This window comes from Xiphophorus couchianus, chromosome 5 (assembly GCF_001444195.1).
Source record: "Xiphophorus couchianus chromosome 5, X_couchianus-1.0, whole genome shotgun sequence".
Classification (NCBI taxonomy): domain Eukaryota; kingdom Metazoa; phylum Chordata; class Actinopteri; order Cyprinodontiformes; family Poeciliidae; genus Xiphophorus; species Xiphophorus couchianus.
The window spans coordinates 37388444-37401209 of NC_040232.1; the positions used below are offsets into that span (position 1 = coordinate 37388444).

Here is a 12766-nt window from a genome sequence, read left to right on the forward strand (position 1 = left end):
TTAATGCATGTTTGAGAAATAATTTAATTTCCCATGGCAACCATTCAGCTGTGCCAGTCGCCAGGGAGCAAGTAGCTCCACCTTAGAGAAGCACCTCCAACTTAGAGCTTCAGTATCAAAGTTTATGCTGCCTCACAGGGCGTGACTCCCCTACTCAGCTCCTTCAGACTAGCCAGCAGCAATTAGCAAACACCTAGAGGAACTGAGCATCTGCTGAGCTCATTATACCATCTACTTCTCAGTGAAATGCTGGTAAACACATTGTAAAAGGGTTTATAGAAAAGCCATGTTGTGATGACTTTCTGAAGGCGGAGTTTCAGAAAGAGCAGGAGTTTTTAAGGAGGTAGAGACCCAAGTACAAAGTAAAACTTCTTTTAGGTCATATTTGATATATACAGATATATAGAAATGAAGTCAACATGCTATGTGTTATAAAATGATACTATTTTATAGCACATAGTATCATTTTATGTGCTATAAAATGATACTATGCACCTGGAAAACATATAATACTGTCCCTTTAAGTCAATAATTTCTTAATTGTTTTTTTAAGTTCTAGTTCACTGGGAGATTATTTCATTTGCAACATGGTCTAAGTTAAATCTTCTGCCAATGGAACTAGTACTTTGTCAATATTAAGGAATTATTTACAAGCTCCTTTAGCTTTCAGTAAAGTTTCTTACAAAGTTAGTGTTGTCGTATTTCAAGTCTACTAAGATATTTGCACTGGAAATCTTAGTGCTGATATTTGCAGTAGAAAATCTTGCCAAGTACTTGGTAAGATTTTGTGCTTTTGCAGTGAACAGAGAAGAACCAAGTGATCCAGAGGGGATTTAAAAAGGCAGAAAAATTTAGAGGAAAAACAGTGAGAAATAAATCTGGTAAGCTGGTGTTACCGAATCCAAAACCTGGTAACAATAACAACAAATATCTAATAGCATTACCTACAGCTTAGAACTTATTCCTGTATCCCTCCTCTGTGGCGTTTCTATTTACTGTAGCAGGTGATTAACTAAGAGGCTTGATCCCAACCGACTCCAGGAGGAAGAGCCGGTCTTCAGAGTGAGAACCAACTGCAGCCTGACCTTTACTGCAGTAAAGCTGTGCTGCCCTGAACCAGCTGGATGGTTCTGATCGCTTACACCCTCTGAGGGAGTTTCTGGAGACAGGAGATCCCTGCTGGACCTCCAGAGAGAGGAAAAAAAAAGCCCTTTCATTTGGTTTTTCTTCGCTCTCAGTCTCTCGCCTCCCTCCTCCTCCACCCTCTGAGCTGCCTGTATACAATACTAAAGCCAAGCCAGTTAAATCCCAACACAGTCTCTTTCTTTGATGGTTATCAGAGCGGTTCCCTGTTAAATTACACCACTAAAACAGACGGGACTTTGCTTCTGCTGTCTGGGACTAGTTTCCAGCTCCTCCTCTCCATTTCAGACTCCCAATGCTTTGATTTTCCTTCCACAAATGTAAAACTCCCAACTTCTCATACAAACTGCTTTTGTCCAAAGGAAGAATTCATAAAATGCTCTCTGACCAGAGAACAAACCCCACCACCAGCAGCAGTCTGGTTTTTCATTTTCAAACTGCTGAGCTTGCACGTGGCGTCAGCGTCTTAGTTATCGCTAAGCGACCGACACCTCGAAAGCATTTACAGCAAACTCTGGAGACCTAACTGTGTCTTTCTGTTAGCTTCACCTCGTCGCTGTAGCTTCAAACCTCAATGTCCCAAAATGTTTTCAATTAATCTTTTTTCTTGCCTCAATATTTTGAGAAGCATTTTTTAATATTTACATTAGAAACAATCGTGGGAATCTGACATATCCCATTTCCCAGCCAATCAGGTTTGAGAACAGTTTTCTGATTTTCTACAAGAACAAAATACCGATAGTGTGTTTTATCCAGCAAGATATGGGCCAATAAGGATTTAGAACTTCATTGCAATATTTTGTGGTGCTTTTATAATATTGAGAGGGATTATGATATTTTATGGTTTTTGTGTCTTTATAGCCATATTTTACTGCATAATTTGTGTTTTTAATGTTGTAAAGTGTGTTTGGGTGTTTTGAAAGGCACAGACAAATAAAACGCATTATTATTATTATTATTAATGAAATCCATGCAGTCAGTCATAGGTAGCTGTATGACTGTAACTGCATGGCAGAGAAGTCACAGCTCCACAAATACAGCTCTTGATAATCATTTCCATTTTTACTTAAAAAAGTATCATTTCAATCACTAGACTGTACACAGTAACTATATTTAGTCGTATTTTTGAATATACTGATATTTGTTGATGGCCTGTTGAAGAGACCCAAAAATAAAATCGATTCTATAGAGTCTTGCCATTTCTTGTCCTGGGACGTCTGCATTCCTACAGTTGTACAGTACAATCTTAGTTCACTGCAACTTCAGTGCACACTAGTCAGTGAAGATAAAAGGCTTTAGGAGTGCTGACATCACTCTGAAGCACAAGGAGTGCAATGGTGAGTGGGAAAATCCAGATTTTCCAAAAACAAAATCTTCAAAAACTAAAAATTCAATTAATCATTAAAACTCGATTTATCGCCCAGACCTTCTGCAAACACACACAACGCAGGTCAAACAAACTAAAACACGAGTCATTGTTTATTCCTATATAGAAACAGGTGAGATTAATGGAATAAAAATAAATGAGCTAGAATGTTCTTGCCACAGTGCTCATGAAACCTGACTGAAAAATAATTGAACTTAAGACTAATTTGCACCACTTCAGGGAGATTTTTCCAAGTTTTTGACATTCCTAAAATCAGTGGTCTTCAGTTTCCTTGACAACCCAAGATGGATTTCAGTCTAGAACATGAGACTCATACTTTTCTGTCTCCATTGCAAACAATAGTAGTCCACAAACAAAAATGTAAACAAAGGACAGCAGCTCTGATGATGCAAACAGAACTGCAGCAAAATACAACTTTTCTACATTTAAAAACCAAAACATTTATGCATTTTATTTGGGTTTTATGTGGTTGACCAACATACAGCAAAGTGAAATGAAAAATAATACATTCTTAATACTTTTTGAAAGACAGCCCAGCTCAGATAGGGAATAGCGCAAACACAGAAGTCGGTGTTCTGGTCTCATCAGACCAAATTTGATCATTTGGTCAGGAAACTAACACTGCACATCCCCAGGATCACAGCACTCCGTCCCCAAAACCTGGCGTTGGCAGCAATATGCTGTGGGAATGAGTGTAAGAGTGGACAGGGATGTTTCTCAGGGCTAAACATAAGGTTGTCCTGCCACTGTAACCATGGACACGGAGATGCACCATATTGGCTTCTATGCAAACCATATCCAGTATGTTGAAAACAAACGTGAGCCAATCTGACTGAGCTTTGAGAGCAAAAACAAAACACAAACAAGGCAAATGAAAAACATCATTTTCCCTCCACTTAACCACAGGATTTCCTCCAGTGTATTATAAGCCTGGCGGCCCGCCATACTTTGTTACACCCCCCGCCAGGCTAAGCATCACTTGTTTTAGAAAAATTAATAATTGAGAAAAAAATCTGCTTAATTTTTTTATTTTTTGATAAATCTTTAAGCCGGATTGCAAGCATCTCTGTTCTGAGCGTTTCACTCACAGAGCAGATTTATTTCTAAAAGGTTCATAGTTTATGCACTTAAAGCTGGAGAGTGGACCAATCACACAGCTGGTGCCTCTGCACGTTGCCTCGCGTTCTGCTGCTGCTTTATTAAGTTTACCTCAGCGCAGATCGCGCGCGCCTCCTTTCACTCGAACTGGACACAGGCTGACCTGTAAAGATATTTACGTCAACCTCCTGTGAGGAATTATTTTTCTTTGGAGAAATCTGTATCAAGGTAAGAGTTTAAAACAAATATCAAATGCTTTGCCCACTTAGTCAGCCAGAGTTAATGCGCGCGGCTGCATGGAGATCTGAAAAACTCGTCCTTCAAACTTGAGCAACAGTTTCTGTGATTCTTATTAAAAACTCAACAGACACAAAATTGAAGAACTACTAAAGCCACATTAGCAGCATTGAATTAAATCCCCTGTTTGCTGCTCATATCTGCTCAGTGCAGCAGATTTAACTCATCCTGCAGGGCCGGTCCAAAGCTGTATGAGGCCTTGAGCAGATTGTGACTTAGGGGCCCCTCTTGCTGCTAAAATCATCAGCGCCTCTAACAGCTTCTGTGTTAGATTTAGTGAAATCTGGAAGAGGGGGAGTAGTTTAATTGGCCAATCTAAAAAGCAATAAATTATAAGTGCAGTTTACTAATTTGTATTTGTGAACAAACAGAGCTCAAACTCACAGCATCAGATTGTTGCAACAAACCAATCTAACTATGAATATTGTTCTTTGAACTTTTACAAAGTAAACTTGCCAGCTCCTTATAATCTTACATTTAAATGTTAACCAATTTAAATAGTTTAATTTATGTATGCTGAAACCATTAAATCAAATTCAGCAGCATTGATCATCTCAATAATTTTCCCGTAACATATAATTACCCAGTAATATTTTTACTTTTCCTGTCTACTTAACATCTTTAATACAAAAACACGGTGGACTGCCTTGGTGCCCTGACCACCGGGCTTAGCAAGTTTTCTGGGGGAAACCCTGCAACCGTCTTGTGCTCCTCCATCACTCACATGCCTGATAAACACACTGATGGTTGTCCTGGTAACAAAGTTAAGTGAGAAAGGTTTCAAGGGGTTTACATTAGAGAACGAAATAACCGACTAACGATTAGTTGTCAATAAATGTTTTATTAGATTGAAATTTGTTCCAATTGATTAATAATGCCCACTTAGACCTTCTCTTGGTGCTGGCCGCCATCCAGCAGAGGGCGCCACTGATCCCCCTTACGTGGAACCAGAAGATACAGAAACAGAGTGCAGCAAATGTCATGGTTAGACAGTGGAGGAGGGAGGAGACGGGCGGAGGGGAGTGTGTCCCGTCAGACTGTCAGATCCCAAAACCGCACACATAAAAACAGCCTGGTAAAAGCGCACGAGGGGTCAGTGTGACCCAGCAGACTGCGCACAGGGTAAAAAGCTTGTGGAGCCGAATGGACTCCATGAGATTTATTAACCACGGGAGGATTAATAATGTGAGAAAACCATCATTTTAATTTTAATCAGTATTTAACACAACTCACACAAATTAATGCTTTTTTTTTTTTATTTCAGAATATTCTAAAACATTTTGCCCTTTATGTTATGGAAAGAACATCAGCCTTGTTAATACAAGAGAAAACTCAAGTTTTTCAGAAAATGGCTGCTTATCAATTAATCCGTCAATCTATAAAATCAATGAACCTTAGATTAACTCATTAATTGGTAACTTGCATCCCTATTCCCTAGTTTAAAAGCAGCAGAATAAACCTATCAATGACTACATTACGTAGTGAAAATAAATATTCAGTATCACGAGGCTCCACGTTGCTCCAATTAGGAACTCTTCTCTATTTTAGGGATAAATTTGAAGAAATGCCACGTGCACGCCGCCAGCTGACGTCACAATTTATCAACACAGTCTTCAAACGGCAGGAAACCCACTGTCCACATGAGAAAGGGCTTAGGAAAGCCCTGGGGTGGGTAACACAGCGCAACTCAGGAGTGTGGGAATGTAAGGCTTTGAGCAAACAAACTCTTGAGATAGCCCTGGTCTCTTACTTCTCAAGGCCTCGCCACAGCTATCAGCCAGGAAATCTCATGTCATCATCCTCATGCCCCATGTGGACCGAAAATATGCCATTCTTTTCCTGACACCATTGTCCTATCTTCGCACTTTACATTTTCAAAATCATCACCGAGCCGCAGAGCTGCGAGCCAGGACGAGGGGGAAAACACGAGGGTGGCTTTCTAGAAAACGTTTCAACCGAGGAGTTCTGCGACTCTTTCACGAGAATACATCAGATATATTCTGCTGTTCTTGTGGACACAAACCGATGAGGTTATTGCTAGCTTGTCTATTTCTTAACAGCAGACTCGTCTAACAATATCACAAAGCAACCACAGTGTCCCAGTGGGCAACATGAGAGCACCAAATCCAAAAGGTCTTTATCTTTTCATTTGATGCTGTTTGTCATAGGATGGATTTAAAAGGGCAATGTTATGGAAAATTTACTTTTTTGTTTTCCATCAAGTTATAATGTTATTCCCTCATCAACAGCATACATGGAGTGTTGTTTTGATTCTTTCATGCAAGTTTCATTTAATCTCCCATGGCAACCATTCAGTTGTGTAAAGCTAAACAGCCACAGTCAATCTATAAGATCAAGCGCCACCTCAAAGGCAGAGCAGCCCTCCCACATGACTCCCCCACTCAGCTCCTTCAGACTAGCCAGCAGTAATTAGCACATCTGCTGAGCTCAATATAGGAGCTACTTCTCATTGAAACGCTGGTAAATACGTTATTAAAGGGTTAATAGAGGAGCCATGTTGTGACGACTTCCTAAGGTTTCAGAAAGAGCAGGAGTTTTTAAAGAGACATAGAAACCAATTTCAAGGTGTTAAATTACAAAGTCACAATTCTTTTAAGTTGTGTTTGATATAGCATTTTTATAACAAGTGAAGGTAGCAGTTACTTGACTGTGTTATAAAATGACACTACATGCCTGGAAAATATATACTACTGCCCCTTTAAAGAAACACAAAAACTTCCAATAAATCTGTAGCCATCAATCCCTAATCACAAAAAAAAACATTTGTTCTGAAATATCCATCACAGTAGGATAAAAATCAATTTCTGCACCATGACCAAACCGAGTGATTAATGGGGGTGTTTGTGTCATGAGTCAAAGAATGATGAAAATACTGTCGGCTCAGGCTAATAAACTTTCTTTCTTTTTCCTTCTTTTTATTTGCATCTATTATTCCTGTAATCTAGGAATTTAATGAGTTAGCCTTTAAAAAAAAAAAAACAGCATTTGATCAGCCGATCAGAGTCGATTGGGAGAAAATCGGCTGATTCCCGTCTCTAACAAATTAGTGCATCCCTAGTACTGATTATCTGAAACTGCTACCAACACAGTTCTGTATGGAAAGTCGTATCATTGACAAAAACCAAAGTACTTCTTCATATCAAGCTAAAAATCATCCAAGTCATAATGGATAATTTCTGAAAACGGTGATATAAAACAGGAAATATAAGCTTCAGCTGGTTACACCTCCATCACCTTAACTTACTGTTTTCATCTTATGATAGTCAGAGAGAGAGAGAGGGAGAGAGGAAGACAGAGAGAGAGAGGGAGAGAATACACCGGGTTCAAAACTTTCTACTTTACCAGAACATCTGTCAAAACTAAATCTGAAATAACTCCCAATCATATTTCATGTGGAATGAGTGACACTCTCAATGCACATGGTGTGTTGTTTTTGTACAGTCACATGTTAACAGCCTTTCATTCATATTACAAAGAGCCCAGCCATGGATCCATTTTCACCTGAATATTTCAGCACTTTGTTACACACAGTCCAGTCTGCCAGAAGGACAAAATACATTCCTATTCATAAAAAAAAAATCTAACACTGCAGAGCTAAAATAGCATGCAACGCCCAACAACTTGATTCCTAAAGAGCAAACAGCTGCTGTTTGACTGCAGAGTACTGAGTGTCACCATTTTAAATTGTAAAAGAATATAATTTTAAACAGTAAGGACCATGATCGTTTGGCTAAAAACGGGACTTATTACAAGAAAATTAAGCACAAGAAAAGAGAAACATTCATCAACGATCATTTGTTGGACATTCCAACGAAATGTTTTGAAATGCAGAAAATTTCTGTGCAACGTTTGCAGAGGTTTTAGGCTAAAGGGGGGTACAAAAATTAACTCACGTGTTCTGCTTAATTTTAAACCAATAAAAAAGTTCTTGGTGTGAATTTCAAGGTCACTTAATGTTCTTCTAGATTAAGTTATTTATTTTGAACATTTTTGCTGACATCTTTATTCAGACATCCCTGTTCTGTTACTTCTGCCATGTGTGCAAATAATTTGACAAAGATTGATCACATCTATCCCACCTGAGATATAAAAATGAATTTGATATGCAGGGTTTTTTTTTAAAAAAAACAAGTTTTATGATATTACAAAGTCCCAAAGTGAATTACTTGGAGGTTGAGCAATTGATGCCTTGTAATAAATACTTAACATTTTTTTTCTACAAACTTCTGACAACATTACTCTTATATAACATCACATGTAAACATTACAGTTTCATTGTCTTTTTCAGTGATGCTCGTCACTTGAAACTAAATCTTTAGTGTTGTTTAAAGGGCTCAACCACTGCCTACTTAAACACTTTGTAACTTTACTTTTCGTGGCATCTACACGTATTCATCAGAGGGAAGAGGGTTTTCTCCTGGCTCCAGACATAACAGCGATTTAGATATTGATCATCGTTAAAAAAAAAACAAAAAAAAACAGATCTTTATATTTATAAGGTGTCGTGAAGACACATGGGCTCCAATCCAGCCCATGTTAACCTGGTTAACCACATGCAGCTAGTCCAGTATATTTCTCTGCTTAGTGCGTCTACATTTTTGACATTTTTAAGGATTTAAATCGTATTTTACGGACATAAAGTGACTCGACTGGAGCGTTGTGAAGGCTGTGCAGAAGGAGAAATGAATATAGTTGAAGAAAGATGAGCAGAACTCCAGATATCCAGTTCATGCGCTCTTGTGATTAACTCCCCGCAGTTAGCATGCTCGGGATGCTAGTGAGTTTAGTTCAGGAAAAAAAACTCAAGTCAGACCGAGAGAATTAAACCAAAATAAGACTTTTCATGTTCTTTCAGAGCCCTTTAACACCACTTTCAAAATACTGCGTTAAGTTAGCGATGCTAACGGATAGCCACCGAGCTAATGCTAGTTGATGCTAGGCCGCTCTGTTCACTGCTGAACGGAGCAGTTGTGATCTTGCACTGGACTGTTTTTACCTGGTGGATGTGAAGAAGGAAAGAGCAGAAGCCTCCGCTAATTCCGTCGGGCCGCGTAGATCCAGGGCGATGTATCCATGGAAGCTCGACACTGGAAGCCAACGCTTGATTCCCTCCCTTCAGCAGCAGCAGAAGCAGTCGGCTTGCACCTGACTATCCGAGGCTAACGCGTTAGCACGACCGGTTAGATGAACCAAAAACACCGCTAACGTTAGCTGCTCGCTTATACTGGGTGGTCTGCCCGAACCCTTGGCTCGGTTCTTGTAGAGTTCAGCTTATGGTGGTCTCGGGTCGTTACGAGGGGGAAAGCACACCGCTGAGACCAAACTGCGCGTCAGTTGCCGGTGTTTTTCAGCCGTTTACAGGCTCCTCAACAAGCGCCTGGTTTGCTCGTCTCTACCGACAGGAAAGAGTGGTTGTCGCGAGGTGATGACGTCACGGTTTTGTTTGCTCCACTGCGCCGCAATGTGACGTAGTAATATTTATAAAAATAAAAAAACAATTATATTGCCATTATTATACGTTTAACGCATCACAATTCTTACATGGAGCCAGCAAAACCCAGAATAAATATTATGTTAAAGAAATCTCATAGAAATTATACCTAGACGAATAAATGAATGATAATAACAATACTAGTAATAATTGTCAGAATAAAAATTAAAATAAAGGTGCATACGGTGGTATAAAATGGCAGCAAAGTACAGAAAATAATCCATAGATATACATGTCAGGATATAATTGCCATATATATATATAAGCTGATTGGTGAATGTAAGTAACACTTAGCAGAATAGTTAGATTGCAGTGACAAGTAGATTTGCTACATTATCTTGAAAATTATAAGAAAGTGTGAATTCAGTTTATTGATATTTTCAAAATGGAGTAAGGATGTAAACCAGAAAATAAAGTAAAAGTAAAAAGTGAACGAATCTTAAAACAAATATATTTTGTAATAAAGCAGTGCACTTTTAATATTTACTATACATAAAAGGTTGTGAAGGTGAAAGGTCTTATTAGAAAACCCGTTCATCCGCTCCCTACCAAATCTCTCTAGCTCCATCAAGACATCAAGGAATTTCAAATAATCGTAAAACATGTCAAATCAGGCTGCGTTTATAGGAGTGTGTAAAAGTTTGAACCATTTACAATGTTCAGTCAGGATTTCCATGTAGCCCTGAGGCATTTTCTGCTTGTTTGACTTCACTTTCACTTAAAAATCTGTTTTCAATATAAACTTTTGGGCAAGATTTATTACAGTTCCACAGTTCATCCATAGTGGACAGCTTGTTGGATTCCTACAGTAAATAGTCGGGTTTTTGGTGTCAAAAAGAAGAAACTGAAAGAGCAAGAAGAGAGTTTGGAATTCAAATCGTGAAAATTAAAGGGAAGAAACTTCACTTTGGTGTTGTTGCGCTGTCTGTGAAGCTATTTAACCTCTGGTCTGATGGTTTAGGGTGAAGAGTTCACATATAGAGAGGGTGCGGTGACACCCTGCTTCTACACCTGCTGGCAAGAAAAAAAGGATGCTTTCAGAGGAAGGGAGTCGCCTGCTAGTAGTTTTCTGAGCAGATTTGACATGTTGTTGTCTTCCTGTCATCTGCAGAGACAGCCTTCTGACCAAACAGCAGCGGAGGAGAGGAGAGTCTCATCCAGAACTCCACCTCAGTCTCTTTCAGTCTCCACTGTACTGACGCAGAAACGATTTGCTCAGGTTCACATGAGCTGCTTTGATGCAGATCTACTACTGCTGAAGAAAAACATGAAGTTCTGGAATGGAAGGGAACTAAAAAGGCAAATAAAAAGCATATAAATGACTCTAAAGGAGAGGCAAAACACTCTTTAGGAAACCAGATAAGAAGTCCAGAATCTTTATATTTAAGCACTTTCATTTGCTTGGACCACTGATCTACATAAACATACTAGCTCCATTAGCCATAAAATTGCGAAAATTTAAATTACAAGAAAAACTAAATGGAAAAGGGCCAATTTTGAAGAAACACACGTTGTCCATATACCGTTTTGTGTTGGGATGAGGTGGTTTTTCAGACACATGGTAACATACTACTGACAGAAATGACAAAGAAGATGACAGGAGGTCGAAGGAGGATGATGGTTTATATTTGCTTTGTTTTCAGACAATGTGCAGCTGACTCCACCAGAGCTCTCACCTCACCACACAGTTCATAAAAAAATGTGTGTCATTTGAATGTGTTAAATAGGCCTGTCACAATAATCAATCGCATGATAAATTAAAACAAATTCAATAATTCCCATTGGCATGATTTGTCGTTTATCTCTTTTTTTCTCTTTCAAACAAAAACTGGATGATAAAAGTCTTTAGTTTGGTGCTTTGGTCTCTGTGTGACAGAATCACTTCTTTAGAGATATTTCTTTGTTCATTTATTGTTTTTTTTTAGCAGATTTACTTTTCAGGCATAAATCTCATACTAAATGTCTGTAATTAATGACAAAACTGTTGAGTAACTATCAGCTCACAGTCTGTAAATGAATCCAGCCAATCAATGATGGTAGATCTGTGCGGTCTTTAAGCTGTAGTTTACTTGAATATTAGGATTTAGTCAATTCTTTGTGCTTATTAGTGGATTAATGATTAATGAGTGATTGCAGACTTAACTATTCTTCTCTAAAGAAGACAGCATGATCGTGAGATCCAGTTCTGCATCCTGACCAACACTCAGAGAGTCAAACTGGACACGGTTTGTTAGTTTCATTTGAGTGGACGGGTCCTGAGTTTCTTGAAGGATGCTACAATAACCTGAAACATCCAGCATCACTTATTTTTACATGACAAGTTAAGACAGGCAGAACATTGTGAATAAACATACAGACAACCCAGAAAGGGAGCAATTTGCATGATGCTTCCAAACTTATAAACTCACGCACGCTGAAAAAGGCTTAACTCCTTTCAGCATTTTGAGCCTCCTTATATTCTTTTGTTTTCTTTTCTTTTTTAGTTGTGGATTAGCATACAGCTTAAGTTAAACATAGAGTGCCAGCATTGGTTAGTTTTGGCTTGCAGTAATTTTCATGCCCTGCCTGCGGATCCTCGGGGGAGAGTCTGAAACCCTGAGATATCACGAACGGCGAGCATGTGATCCTGGGAAGTGTGCAGCCGAGGCCAGCATGGAGTCAGTGAGATGAAAAGCACACCCTGGAAACAAAGGAGGGCTGTTGATGTCCTCACTTTGTTCCCAAATGCTCTTAAACCAGGTATTTCGCGGTGGTTCATTTAGCTCTTGGTTCGCTGAGGAAGCCAGTCAGTTGCACTCCTAAAATTAGGGAGTATATTTGCAGACTGTTCCAGATGGATTCAGAAACAGATTGGCTAAAGAAAACCTGAAGGGGGAACATTCCCCGTTCCTTGTGTTTGCATTTTACACAGTCTCAACTTTCCTGGAAAGCAATGCCATTCTTATTCTCCTGCTCTGCTCACGGTTATCATACAAATGCAGGACACGTCGCCTAGGTGTTAAAAGCACACACAAATCTGTCTGATGTTGTCCAAATCCTGTGGGAAATCATCTCTCTAAAGCCGGAGACAGGCTCAAAACAAAACCGAGGTGTAGTGAAGTCTTCTACAGTGACAAAAAACACACACGGATCCTCTGGTGTGTCATGTTTGCGTCTGAAACGTTAACCAAGCTAACATCGTAGCTCCTTAAATCAAACTATCAGGGAACACTGGTGTGTCTGGCAAACGTATAAAGTGATAACATAACTGGTAGCAACATCTGGGCAGACGCTGATTCAGTCAAAAAAAAAGAAACAAACATGAACAAAATAGAATTCACAGAGAAAAT

General features: G+C 39.1%; 1 protein-coding gene across 1 annotated transcript in view; it reads right to left on the reverse strand.

Annotated features, from left to right (window-relative positions):
* The window catches only part of fbxw7 (F-box and WD repeat domain containing 7), a 111381-nt gene extending 102012 nt beyond the window's left edge, over positions 1-9369 (reverse strand). The window contains exon 1 of the mRNA XM_028017082.1: positions 8943-9369. The gene's annotated coding sequence lies outside the window, so the exon portion shown is untranslated. The remainder of the gene's footprint in view (positions 1-8942) is intronic.
* Between the last annotated feature and the right edge of the window lie 3397 nt (positions 9370-12766).